Source organism: Danio rerio, chromosome 2, assembly GCF_052040795.2.
Source record: "Danio rerio strain M-AB ecotype USA chromosome 2, GRCz13ab, whole genome shotgun sequence".
NCBI lineage: Eukaryota > Metazoa > Chordata > Actinopteri > Cypriniformes > Danionidae > Danio > Danio rerio.
In genome coordinates this window covers 59,334,541-59,347,500 of record NC_141022.1, presented here as the reverse complement: position 1 = coordinate 59,347,500, position 12,960 = coordinate 59,334,541, and the positions used below count along the sequence as shown (strand labels likewise).

General features: G+C 36.6%; 1 long non-coding RNA gene across 2 annotated transcripts in view; it reads right to left on the bottom strand.

Annotated features, from left to right (window-relative positions):
- Positions 1-5,956, bottom strand: part of LOC137488289 (uncharacterized) — a 98,382-nt gene extending 92,426 nt beyond the window's left edge. Inside the window, exon 1 of one of the 2 annotated variants that reach the window (XR_015479199.1) lies at positions 5,839-5,956. This is a non-coding gene — a long non-coding RNA (uncharacterized LOC137488289). The remainder of the gene's footprint in view (positions 1-5,838) is intronic. The other variant, XR_015479201.1, reaches the window with a different exon arrangement.
- Positions 5,957-12,960: the final 7,004 nt, after the last annotated feature.

Genomic DNA, 12,960 nt, shown 5'->3' with positions numbered 1-12,960 from the left:
TTTGGATAGCCTACAATGTGCTACCACTTCTTAAGTATAATGTCACATTTAAATACATAAAAACATCAAAAAGACATCTTTAAATGTTTGCAAATGTTTCAATTGGTTTAACTATGTTCATTTGTAGTTACCGATAATAGACAAGATGATTAGACATTAAAAAAAAAAAAAGCGAGCGATTGCTCCATATTTTAAATTTCTGTACAGAGAGGTCATGTTTTGATCTTCGATTGGTCTCACGTAATCACGTGACGCGATTTCGCAGGGCAGAGTTCACCAAGCTTGAACTTTGCAATGCAGCGAACTACAAAACTTGTCGCACAAGCTGGTGTTTCCGGTCTGTCGCATTCGCATGCGTATGAATGGAAGTCCATGGGGAGAAGTGCAGGGTGACCGCAGCTTAAGCCGAAGGATAATAAATGAATGACCACAAGAAATATCAGTCAATTGGAGAATTTTTTTCTTTAAAATACAAAGATTAATCAAACAATATATTTCCAAATTAGGTGAGCTTGTGCTCAAAACAAGTAGAAGATATTACTTTTCCCAACCACTTTTAACTGGAAAAATAAGTTAATGGCATAAAGAAATGACTGTATTGACAGATTAATACTTTTTTTGTCCATTATATCTAAATGTCTTTTAAATATAGCTGAGTTTGTGCTCAAAACAAGAAAAAACACCTGCTTAAAAATGAGTTTAACACATTTATATTTACACTTGTGTTAACGGATTAAAAAAAAACAATATCTCAATTTGCAAACTCCATTTGCATACATTTGTTTCCGAAAAAGAAAACTTAAAATCAGTTACTATTGAAAATCATTATATCTCCTGCAAAGCTGTTGATTTACTGATGTAAAGTATGATGTTTATATAGGGAAAAACAAGAAAATACAGACAATTAAAAAACTGACTATTAATAAAACAACAGTCAACCTGCAGATAACTCTAAAAAAAAAAGCTGATTGTGCGATTGTCCGCTGTATATTTTCCTGGGGTCTGATAATAATGAAATGATTGTGTGTGTGTTTTTTTCTGTCCTCACGCTGTGCAGGGATCTGGAACTCGGGATGTAGTTAACTCTCTGATTAGACGAACATGTTCTATGGTGCAAATAATAAGGGAAGCAAGCGGAATTAATAGGGTTTGATTTCTACAGCTTTTCTGTGTCCTCTTCGCATGCTATAATGAGACGCTTTGGCCTGGCGACAGGAGGGGGAGCGAGGAGAACGTGCTTGACCGTTGATTTCCCTTTTTTATGTGGATTTTAGGGACATGTGGCGTGTTGGGAATCACACGTTAACATGCATTATTTTTGTAGCTTGCAGTACACTGTAAAACCCAACAGTCAACTTTATCAAATGAAATGAGTGAAGTTAACTCAAAACTGACTGAAAGTTAATTCTACTCATTTGAAAAGAGTTTGGAACTCAGTGTTGAAGGCAATGAAATAACTCATTACTTCAACCTAAATGGAGTAACTTCACAGTCCTCAAGGATTAGTTTTTGAACTCAAATGGTTTGTAGCAATTGGTTTCCTCAAACGGTTTGAGTTGCCTTGACTTATTAAGTCTTACAGTACTCAATTGGTTTGAGCAGGGCTGGCCCGTGGCATAGGCAGTATAGGCAAATGCTAAGGGTGCTGTACATCCAGGGGGCGCCAGAAATGAGCGCGGTTAAGTTGGTTTTGTTTTCAATATTCCTGACACACATTCAGTGATAGATGGCAATAACTCAAAAACCTCTTACCCTAAAAAGATCTAAAGTGTGTTTCCTACAAAAAGACAAAGCTGGTTATGTTTCACAGCTGTCTTTTTCTTTTTTTTCCGCTCGATATTACGAGCACTGCTCCGTTTAGCCTGGGATATGCATTTAGCCGGGAGAGCTGAGCTCGCGCGGAGTGGAGCTCTCCTTAAGGGACCGTCAGAAAAGTGCTTTTTTTTCGTTTTTTTTTTTTTTTTTTGCTCTATCCTGCATGTTTTATGTTAAACACAACTAATTTTCTCTTAAATGAGCACAACAGTTACTAAAGTAGTCGAATGCTTCATTCATTCATTCATTATAGATCTGTGCATTCTTACATGAACACCTCTGTTATCAAACAAAACACAATGAGAGATTCATTTGCTGCTCTTCACTAAATAACTATAGTAACTTTAATCAATATGCAAATACAATTAAAAGCTAAATAGATTTTATAGCTTTATTTAATTTCTGTATAGGCCATTGATTTTAATAGGTTAAACCTTTTATTTTATTGTCAATATTTTCTATTGTTTGCTATGTATTCTATCATTTGAAGCTATTTGTTGTCCCATATTTTAACATCCCAACGTTGATAGATATGACATAACATTGGTAATCATTACATAGCTATAGTGCTATCAGTTAGTTTTAACATCAGCTAATGTTATGGAAGGGCATAGATGTTTTGGAAAATAGTAATATTAATGTAACTACCCCATCATTCCTTCCTCAAGCAAATGTGTAAATGTTAGATCTATTCAGCAATAATGTTAATTGCATTGGCATATTTATCTGACATTTTCCCAGCTTGTAGTAGTCGATCAAAAAGCTGGTTAGTTTCTCATGACTATACACTAGCAGTGGAATTTACTGCGATGTGACGGGGCGCCACCTGAAATCTTGCCTAGGGCGCCAAATTGGTTAGGGCCAGGCCTGGGTTTGAGTTCTCTTCATTTAACAGGTTTTACTGTGCTCAAATTGCTTCGTTTACTCAAATGGATTAAATTCACGGTACTCATTAGGATTAGTTTTTGAACTTAAATGGTTTCTTGCAATCGCTTTCCTCAAATAGTTTGAGTTACCTTTACTTTTTGGGTTTTACAGTATGAGCGTGCGCAACATGACATGCATTATTCTGATTTCCGTATGCGTTGAAAAAGTGGGGGTGCAGGAAGCAAAAACTCAACTCACTTTATACATGGAGAACAGATTTTCAATGATAACTACACTGTAAATATATGCAGGGTTGTGTTAATTCAAGTTGATTGAACATAAAATAATTAAGTTGCAACTAGGGTTAGGGCTGCACGATTCTGGCAAAAAATGTGAATCAGGATTTTTTTGCTTGAAATCAAGATAAAGATTTTCTCACAAATCTGTAGATGTAAAGGGTAATAAGATTAGCCTATTATTATTGTTAATTATCAAACATATGGTAAAACAACACTAATAATATTAGGCATATGTGTAGCTCTACTGTTGCCTACAATGCTACATTTTGTATAGTCATTATGGTGGACTTGAACAGAATTTCAATATGTCCTGTTTGTTAATTCACAGTAAAATGATGACATCAGAACACAACTGTTCATAATTATAAAGTTGATTTATTATGTTTAAGACATGTGCTTGTCATCTGTCATTAACAGCATTATTAGACTATCTGTTTTCACTGGTAAAATTTGAATTTTGTCATTATCAGTTTCCTTCTTGCATTATATTCAACATTATACAATTATACTGACACAGTAAACATTTATTTTCATGCACAACGCTGTGTGTTAGCTATAAAAGAAAAAAAAAACATATCAACAGCTTGTCGTAATTATAACTGTAAAATGTGTTATGATTATTTTAATGATGCGCGCAGAGGTTTCCCTTGCCCTCAAATGATCGCTCTGTGCAACAAACTGAATGTTATTTATAACTTCATTACCTGTTATTCACAGCCTATGCAGGTTCTGTTCACTAAAGTAGGCATCATTAGCGTGCATGCACGCGTTCTCAATAGTAAACAAACAGCTGGCGGTCAGCTCACGATTGATTTCGCGACCGCGAATACACCATTACATGAAGACAGAAATGAAATTTCTGGGTGAAATATACCTTATAAATACAGTATGTGACACTTTTAACGCCATTTGAAGGTGTCAATGTTGCTGTGAAGACTTGTGAGTCCGCCTTTAACCTTCTCTCCTGACCTTGAAAATATAATTGGCTGAATCGTAGAAAAGCTGAATTAAGATCATGTGTAAGGTTGAATCGAGATCGTGATTATTTTTTTTTTGATTAATCATACAGCCCTAACTAGGGTTGTCACGATTCTGGAATTCAGTACCAATAGATCCTGAAATTTTGAAAACCTCAATTTCAATTTAGATGTGTAGTGAATTTGCAGTAATCTCTCAGACGTGATAAACTCAGATAAGTTCTTGTCTCTACAATATCTGTGATTGTGAACAAGAAAATAATAAACGGTCAAATTTAATTGTTAAAATAAAGGAGAAGCAGATCGGTTTGACTGTACAAGGGGAATACCTTCACACTGCCAGTGCTAAATCATTTGCCGTCGGTACGCAGAGAGGTGATCTACTGTCAGGCTGCAGGTGGCAGAGGCTGCTGTACGAGGAGGACTGGGCCACCTGTCAGTGCTCTGAGACGGGGGAGGGGCCGACGGCATCACCCGCAGCTCATTGAGAAGAGTAGGGACGGTACAGTATGGACAAATGACAGTCTGTAAAAATCTCCAGTAACACACAAAAAAGTCGCTAGATTTGTCGCTAGTTGCTTTTCTGAAAATTTGTCACTAGGGGGGTCTGAAAAGTCGCTAAATCTTGGTAACACTGGCAACACTGTTGGCCATTGTGTTCATGTGCTCAACAGAAATGACTGTAATTGGCCGTGAAGGTCATCATTCCACCAAAATCACCGCTGTTTATGGAGTGTAACCACAGATACAGGGACACTGGATCGTTTTAAAGCCTCACTTTATCAGTAAATCGATTATACTATTTGTCAGCCTATAGACAAATGTAGATTGACGTGACTTTGAAACGCTCCACCGTCACTGTCTCTGTGGTTACATTGAGTAAACAGCGGTGAGTTTGGTAAACTGATGACCTTGACGGCCAATCACAGTCATTTCTGTTGAGCATGGGAACACAATGGCAAAAGGTGCTTTCACACCTCCCTAATTTAGCTATGTTGAATGGCACTAAAGTTCGTTTTCCCTCTGCGGTTCGTTTGGGCAGGTGTAAATGCAGCAATCATACTATTGTAAATTGGATCTCGTTGCAATAAAGGAACTTAAATATTATATGGAGATGGATTGTGGATGTCGGCCCAAGCTTTACATGGACTGAAAAAAATTGAAGACCTATTTAAAATTATTTGAGATCTACAAGACAATATTTCAGTGAATTTAAGACTTTTTAAGGCCTAAAAATTTGTTTATGAAATTAAAGACATTTTAAGACCACGCTGGGACCCTGTGAACAGCACAGAGCACCTTGTATAATACATACAGTCAACTAAAATATGCAATTTTTCAATGGGTGGGGGCATGTTGTGAGTGGCCAAGTTTTAAATTGAGCTATCAAATCATTGGGATAGATTTGTTGCAATAAATAGAAACCCCGATTTGACCATCAATTTAATAAATACTTAAATTTTTATCTCTCTATCTAATTTTGGGATTGATATTGAGGGCCCTTCCACTTTCAAAGCTCACAAGCATCTTCTCTGCACAATAAATACATAAGCAGACTGATCATTACAATGAACAGGTGAATTTAATTATTAATTAGGCTTAATATCTGGATTTAATGAATAAAACATACTGTATCTTGGATAAATAGGCTACTGCTTATAACACTAGCCTATACGGTCTCATTTTTTAACATTAATAACAACTAAAACAATATATTTTACAAGAATGAAATACTTTTGCTGATGTTGGTTACTAGAATATTTTAGGGAGGTCTTTCAGACAATATTTTTTGGAGGCATTTTAAATAACAACGTTGATAATTCGACGATTATTTGAGACGAATTACATTACAGAAAGTAGTACTTTTTCTTTCAACATACCTTCTAATGTTCATGTTTTTATCTGGCTATCTTATCTATCGCCTTCGAGTCCCTCGTTGTCATCAATAAACTTTGTTGTCACTGAGGCCACGAAAGCGCAGGTCCCGCCTTCAATATCTGCAACTTGAAATGCCATTGGATAGTAGAGTTGTTCGTCAAAATATTCTAAAACATGATTGGCTACCACTAATTGGCGCTCAGCTGCGATTGTGTCTTTTTTTAAAGATACATAAAGGGGCCAAGACCTTTATATCGTTACATTAAAAGGATCAAGATATAATAACAAAGCGACATCAACTAAAAATTATTTTAAACCCTTAAACATTTTGAATGAATTGTCATGTCGTATTACTTTTCTGTTTTATGTTATTCAATTCAATTCAATAATTGCTTTATTGGCATGACAAATGTTACAAATGTAATGCCAAATTTTACATAAAAACATGCATATAAAATAAAAGATAAATTTAAAAATATATATATTATTTAATATATCATATTATTATTCAGGCGACGCAGTTGCGCAGTGGGTAGTGCTGTTGCCTCACAGTAAGAAGGTCGCTGGTTTGAGCCTCGGCTGGGTTGGCGTTTTTGTGTGGAGTTTGCATGTTCTCCCTGCGTTCGCGTGGGGTTGCTCCGGTTTCCCCCACAGTCCAAAGACATGGTGTACAGGTGAATTGGGTAGGCTAAATTGTCCATAGTGTATGAGTGTGTGTGTGTGGATGTTTCCCAGAGATGGGTTGCAGCTGGAAGGGCATCCGCTGAGTAAAAACATGCTGGATAAGTTGGCGGTTCATTCCACTGTGGCGACCCCGGATAATAAAGGGACTAAGCCGAAAAGAAAATGAATAGATAGATGAGAAAAAAAATGGCAAATTTTGCTTTTTGTACAGTTACCCGAATATATGAGGCGTTAGTGTAATATATTGTCAAGCCTGATTGTTCCTGTCATATTAGCAAAGAAATCTAATCAGTTTGTAACAAAATAAGATATGTATTATTTATGTGTATTTATTAGTATTTTCTTTTCAGCTTAGTCCCTTTATTAATCTGGGGTCGCCACAGCGGAATGAACTGCCAACTTATCCAGCATATGTTTTGCTTCTTGCTGAGCCACCGTGACATCCATGTAAATTTACTATATTAGGTAAATTCAGTCTATTATTAAATAATTTTCCAATCCAAAAGGACATTTTCAAAAACCTTTTAAACTTTATTTTGAGCCTATAGTTTTTTGTTTTTTTTTTAAGCCAAATGTCTCTTATTATTTCATATTTGTGTGTAAAACACAAACTATGGTGAAAAAAATAATTCTGTAAAAAAAGAAAAAGAAACTACTGATTGCTGAATTTTATATTTTTATTTTTGAAAATTAATTTTGAAAATAGTTTTCATTCGCATCTTAGATCAGCAAGTTAAGTAGTACAGGGTAATAGCGCCATCTAGTGTCAAAATCCACACACTCCCAGTGAATCCCCATAATATAGCTATAACATCCCCACAAATCACATATTTAAATTAAATTAGATTTATTTAATAATAATAATAATAATATTAATAATAATAATAATAATAATAGGAGCAGCATGGTGGTACAATGCCTCACAGCAAGAAGGTCGCTGGTTCGAGCCTTGATGTTGAGTAAGGATAATTTTGTACATTTACATACAAAGTGTTTTATTAATTGAATTGATCAGTTCTGTTTGTTGATAAATATTAATTTATTGCAAATTGTGAAAAATATGTCTGATCATCTGGGGCTTACCAAAATAAATTGCCTTTTTTCAGGAAGCTTGTCTACAGTAATGTTCCTCCATTCATCCTGAACATTACAATTTGCAGAATTTGTAAGTATATTAGTATATAATGACGTTGTTCCTTTATTTAATTTTTCATCAGCTTTGTCCCTTATTCATCAGGGGTCTCCACAGCAGAATGAATCACCAACTATTCCAGCATATGTTTTATGCAGCGGATGCCCTTCCAGGCGCATCCCAGTACTGGGAAACACCCATACACACTCACATTCCCACACACACTCATACACTAAGACCAATTTAGTTCAATTCACCTATATTGCATGTGTTTGGACTGTGGGGGAAACCGGAGCATACAAACTCCACACAATAATGCCAACTGATGCAGTCAGGACTCAAACCAGCGATCTTCTTGCTGTGAGGCAACAGTGCTAACCACTGAGCCACCATGCTGCCTACTGCCGTTGTATGTAAGTAATTTTATGACAATCATTTTCAGAGGAATGTAAAACTGAAGCTCAAACTAGTATGATGGTAAAATGCTAATCATTTAGTGATGTGTTTTCTTTTTTTTCATGGAACACAAAATTAGCCGTTTAACTGAATATGAACTGCATGTAAAGCTCGTATAAACTCACCGGCCACTTTATTAGGTACACCGTACTGGTACCAGATTAGACCGCCCTTTTAGCCATCAGAACTGCCTTAATCCTTTGTGGCATCTTCTATTGTCCAGTTTTGGTGAGCCTGTGTGAATTGTAGCCTCAGTTTCCTGTTCTTAGCTGACAGGAGCGGCACCCGGTGTGGTCTTCTGCTGCTGTAGCTCATCTGCCTCAAGGTTGGACGTGTTGTGTGTTCAGAGATGCTCTTCTGCAGATCTCGGTTGTAACGAGTGCTTATTTGAGTTACTGTTGCCTTTCTATCAGCTGGAATTGTCGTGGTTATCGGCTTTTCTCTTAATAAATCAAACTCAGTCTGGAGGTTATGAATATCAGAAGAATATACTTTATTGGAATATTTTCCAAAAAAGCAGAGATGTCCGTAAGCAGACCCATGTCTCTCCCTAGGACAAATCCAATGTTCCATCCAAATCCCTCAAGTTTGCTATACTATTATCTTTACTTCCTCTCACCTTCTACTTTACGACCCCGATTTAAATCCCCCTTCTCTTGTTGGCTTTTATAAATGTACAGATCTAATGTAGTCATAACTGTTTTTACACATGCAGCTCACATTTGGTAATCATGATTAGTATGTTTTTCAAACATCTAAACTGGACTCTTCTCTCCACATACAGTATGTGTCTTTTCAAACATACATGACAGTTTTGAACATACATATGTTTTTATACGTTTCATGCTTTTCTGACACAGATGGTTCTCATTGCATCCCCAAGTCCTCTCTCCTGCTCTTATATGACCCCTTTGCCTTAACCCATCACCTGTTTTCAATTTAACGGCAGATTCAAACGGCCCTCCATTCACCCAATTAAATGTGTCTTTACAAAGGTTTTATGTAAATAAAAATCTACTTCAGAACCAGTCTGGCCTCTGGCATCAACAGGAGAAAATGCTGTATGTTTATTTCCTAGATTGGTCCTAGTGTATGAGTGTGTGTGTGTTAATGTGAGTGTGTATGGGTGTTTCCCAGTACTAGGTTGTGCCTGGAAGGGCATCCGCTGCATAGAACATATGCTGGAATAGTTGGTGGTTCATTCCGCTGTGGAGACCCCTGATAAATAAGGGATAAGCTAATGAAAAATTAAATAAAGGAACAAATTTTGCAAATTGTAATGCTTAAGATGGATGGAGGAACTTTACTGTAGACAAGCTTCCTGATGAAGGCAATTTATTTTGGTAAGCCCCAGATGATCAGACACAATTTTTACAATTTGCAAAAAATACATGGCTAAACGTAAAAATGGCCCACAGAACTGCCGCTCACTGGATATTTCCTCTTTTTCAGACCATTCTCTGTAAACCCTAGAGATGGTTGTGCATGAAAATCCCAGTAGATCAGCAGTTTCTGAAATACTCAGACCAGCCTGTCTGGCACCAACAACCAATGCCACGTTCAAATCCCCTTTCTTCCCCATTCTGATGCTCGGTTTGAACTGCAGCAGATCGTCTTGACCATGTCTACATGCCTAAATGTATTGAGTTGCTGCCATGTGACTGGCTGATTAGAAATTGGCTTTGATAAGCAGTTGTACAGGTGTACCTAATAAAGTGGCCGGTGAGTGTATATGGCGTTGCATACATTCAAATATTGCAATATCTCATATAATCATTTCACATCATCTGCATGTTTGTAAATTAAATTAATTGTATATAACGCATATTTCTTTTCAGGTTTCTCTAAAAGAGTGCACTCATTTAAAGTTTACTTCCTAGATGTTCGGCTCTGAAAATACATTTATGACAGATAATGCATAAACTAATTATCATTTATTCATTCATTTTCTTTTCAGCTTAGTCCCTTTATTAATCTGGGGTCGCCACAGCGGAATGAACCGCCTACTTATCCAGCAAGTTTTTACGCAGTGGATGCCCTTCCAGTCGCAACCCATCTCTGGGAATCATCCACACACACACTCATACACTACCAACAATTTAGCCTTCCCAATTCACCTGTACCGCATGTCTTTGGACTGTGAGGGAAACCGGAGAACCCGGAGAAAACCCACGCAAACGCAGGGAGAACATGCAAACTCCATACAGAAACGCCAACTGACCCAGCCGAGGCTCGAACCAGTGACCTTCTTGCTGTGAGGCGACAGCACTACCTACTGCATCGCCCTGCATTAACTAATTAATCACCCAATAATGTAGAAATGACAGAAAATCCTACTGTCAATACTTCCTTCCAGACTTGGTTTAAATGATCTTTCAGACAGCAAACTCATCTGCCAGAAAGCCTTTAAACTATTACAAGCTATGACAAAAATATGGATGAAATAACCCTGAAATAGGCGACACGGTGGCTCAGTGGTATGCACTGTCACCTCACAGCAAGACAGAAGCTGGTTCGAGTCTCTGCTGGGTCAGCTGGCATTTCTGTGTGGAGTTTGCATGCTCTCCCAGTATTGGTGTGGGTTTTCTCAGGGTGCTCCGGTTTCCCCCACAGTCCAAACACATGTGGTATAGGGGAACTGATGAACTAAACTGGCTGTAGTGTATGAATATGTGTGTGAATGAGAGTGTATGGATGTTTCCCAGTACTGGCTTGCAGCTGGAAGGACATCCGCTGTGTAAAACATATGCTAGATAGGTTGCCGGTTCATTTTGCGGACTGTTAAAGGGACCACTATAAAGGGACTAAACTGAAGGATTGTGAATGACTGAACAACACTGAAAAACAAACTTCATCCTCACAAAGTATAGCCTATTTTAAAGGCGTGAAAACAAACATCACACTAGTAAACGCCTGTTTTTTCCCCCGCATATGCTAATATTTGAAGGCACTAAAACAAATACGCCCTCTTTAATCTCTTAATAGTGCTGGGGAAGCCTACTTATCCACAACCCAGCTCTGGGAAACATCCACACACACACACATTCACACACTATGGACAATTTAGCCTACCCAATTCACCTGTACCACATGTGTTTGGACTGTGGGGGAAACCGGAGCCCCCGGAGGAAACCCATGTGAACGCAGGGAGAACATGCAAACTCCACACAGACACGACAACTGACTCAGCCGAGGCTTGAACCAGCGACCTTCTTGCTGTGAGGCGACAGCACTACCTACTGTGCCACTGCATCTTGCAAGATGTACAATAAGTCTCTAGAGTTCTTTCAGGAATTAAAAATAAATAAAAATTTTGAGTTTGACAATGAACACCGCATGAGCCCCATGCTTCTACAGCAGGGTTCAACACAATATGGACAAATACACTAAAATTCACATTCAGAAAAACAAAATAACATTGCTAACATCACAGAATAGTATACTTTCAAGAGCAGCAGGTCACATTTTAATGCAATTAATGTAACTAGAGATTTGATTTAACAGCAAAACCTGAGATGAAAAATGTACTTCCATCAGAAAATTATACACACACAAATTAGAGATATATAAACAGTTAAAGTCAGAATTATTTGTCCCCCTTTGAATTTCCTTTTCTTTTTAAATATTTCCTAAATTATGTTTAACAGAGCAAGGAAATTTTCACAGTATGTCTGATAATATTTTTTCTTCTGGAGAAAGTCTTATTTGTTTTATTTCGGCTAGAATAAAAGCAGTTTTTTATTTTTTTAAACCATAATGCGTTAACTCATTGTTAACATTTGTTCATGTAATTAACGCATTAACTAATGTTAACTAATGTATTCATTAACACATTGATGTGTTTAGTTTACATAACAGATTAAGTACAGATCATTTTGAGGGATGTAAACAAAAACAATGGTCCCAACATATTTCCTGTTGTACATTTTTATTTTCTATAAGGTCAGAGAATACAAAAAAATCCACATATGGATAAATAATGTTATGACAGCTGTTCTGGCATTAAGTTATGATTGAATTGCCTCTTGTTACAGTTTTGAAATCGTTTGACAACTAGCAGGAAATATTCATTAGCCAATGACTGACCACTTTGAAATGGTCTATTGCTAAATAAATGTGTTGTTCATTGTTTGGTCATGTTATCTATTCTAGGAACAAATGCATTAGCTGATGTAAACATGAACTAATTAAGCAGTTAATGTAAAAGAGATGCATTTGAATAGGAGTAACATTATAAAAGATTAAATAATAGCCGTTGTTCTCTGTTAGTTACCGTAATTAAGAAATTAATATATGTTGTTGACATTAACTAAGCTTATGTATAGTTTGTAAGGCCATCTCCTCTGAAAACTGTATGCTTTTTAGAAATAATAATAATAGTTCATTGATTTCTGCTTGTTCCCTTAGTCCTGATTCTACTGTTGTTGGTTCTATTTGTTTTTCCACTAAAAAATCCAATCATAAAATCAGATCTTTATTTTTAGACCGTATCATCTTAAATCCTTCTTGTATTTCTTATTGGAACAACCACTTTGATGATATTAAATGGTCGTATGTCTAGTCGCTCCCCCAGAATTTTTTTTTTAACTAATAAAATTAAAGAAATATCTTTTAAAATTATTCACAGGTTTTATCCCGTTAAACAATTTTTACAAAAATTCAAAAATGACATTGACATCTCTTGCACTTTCTGTGAAACCTCTTCTGAATCTGTTGCTCACTTGTTTTGGGAGTGTCCCACTGTTAAATCTTTTTGGTCTGATGTAAACTCTCTAATTGTCCAAAAGGTTTGTGGTGATTTTTCTTTAAGCTATCGTCATGTTATTTTGGGGCTATATATTAAAGGAAAAGA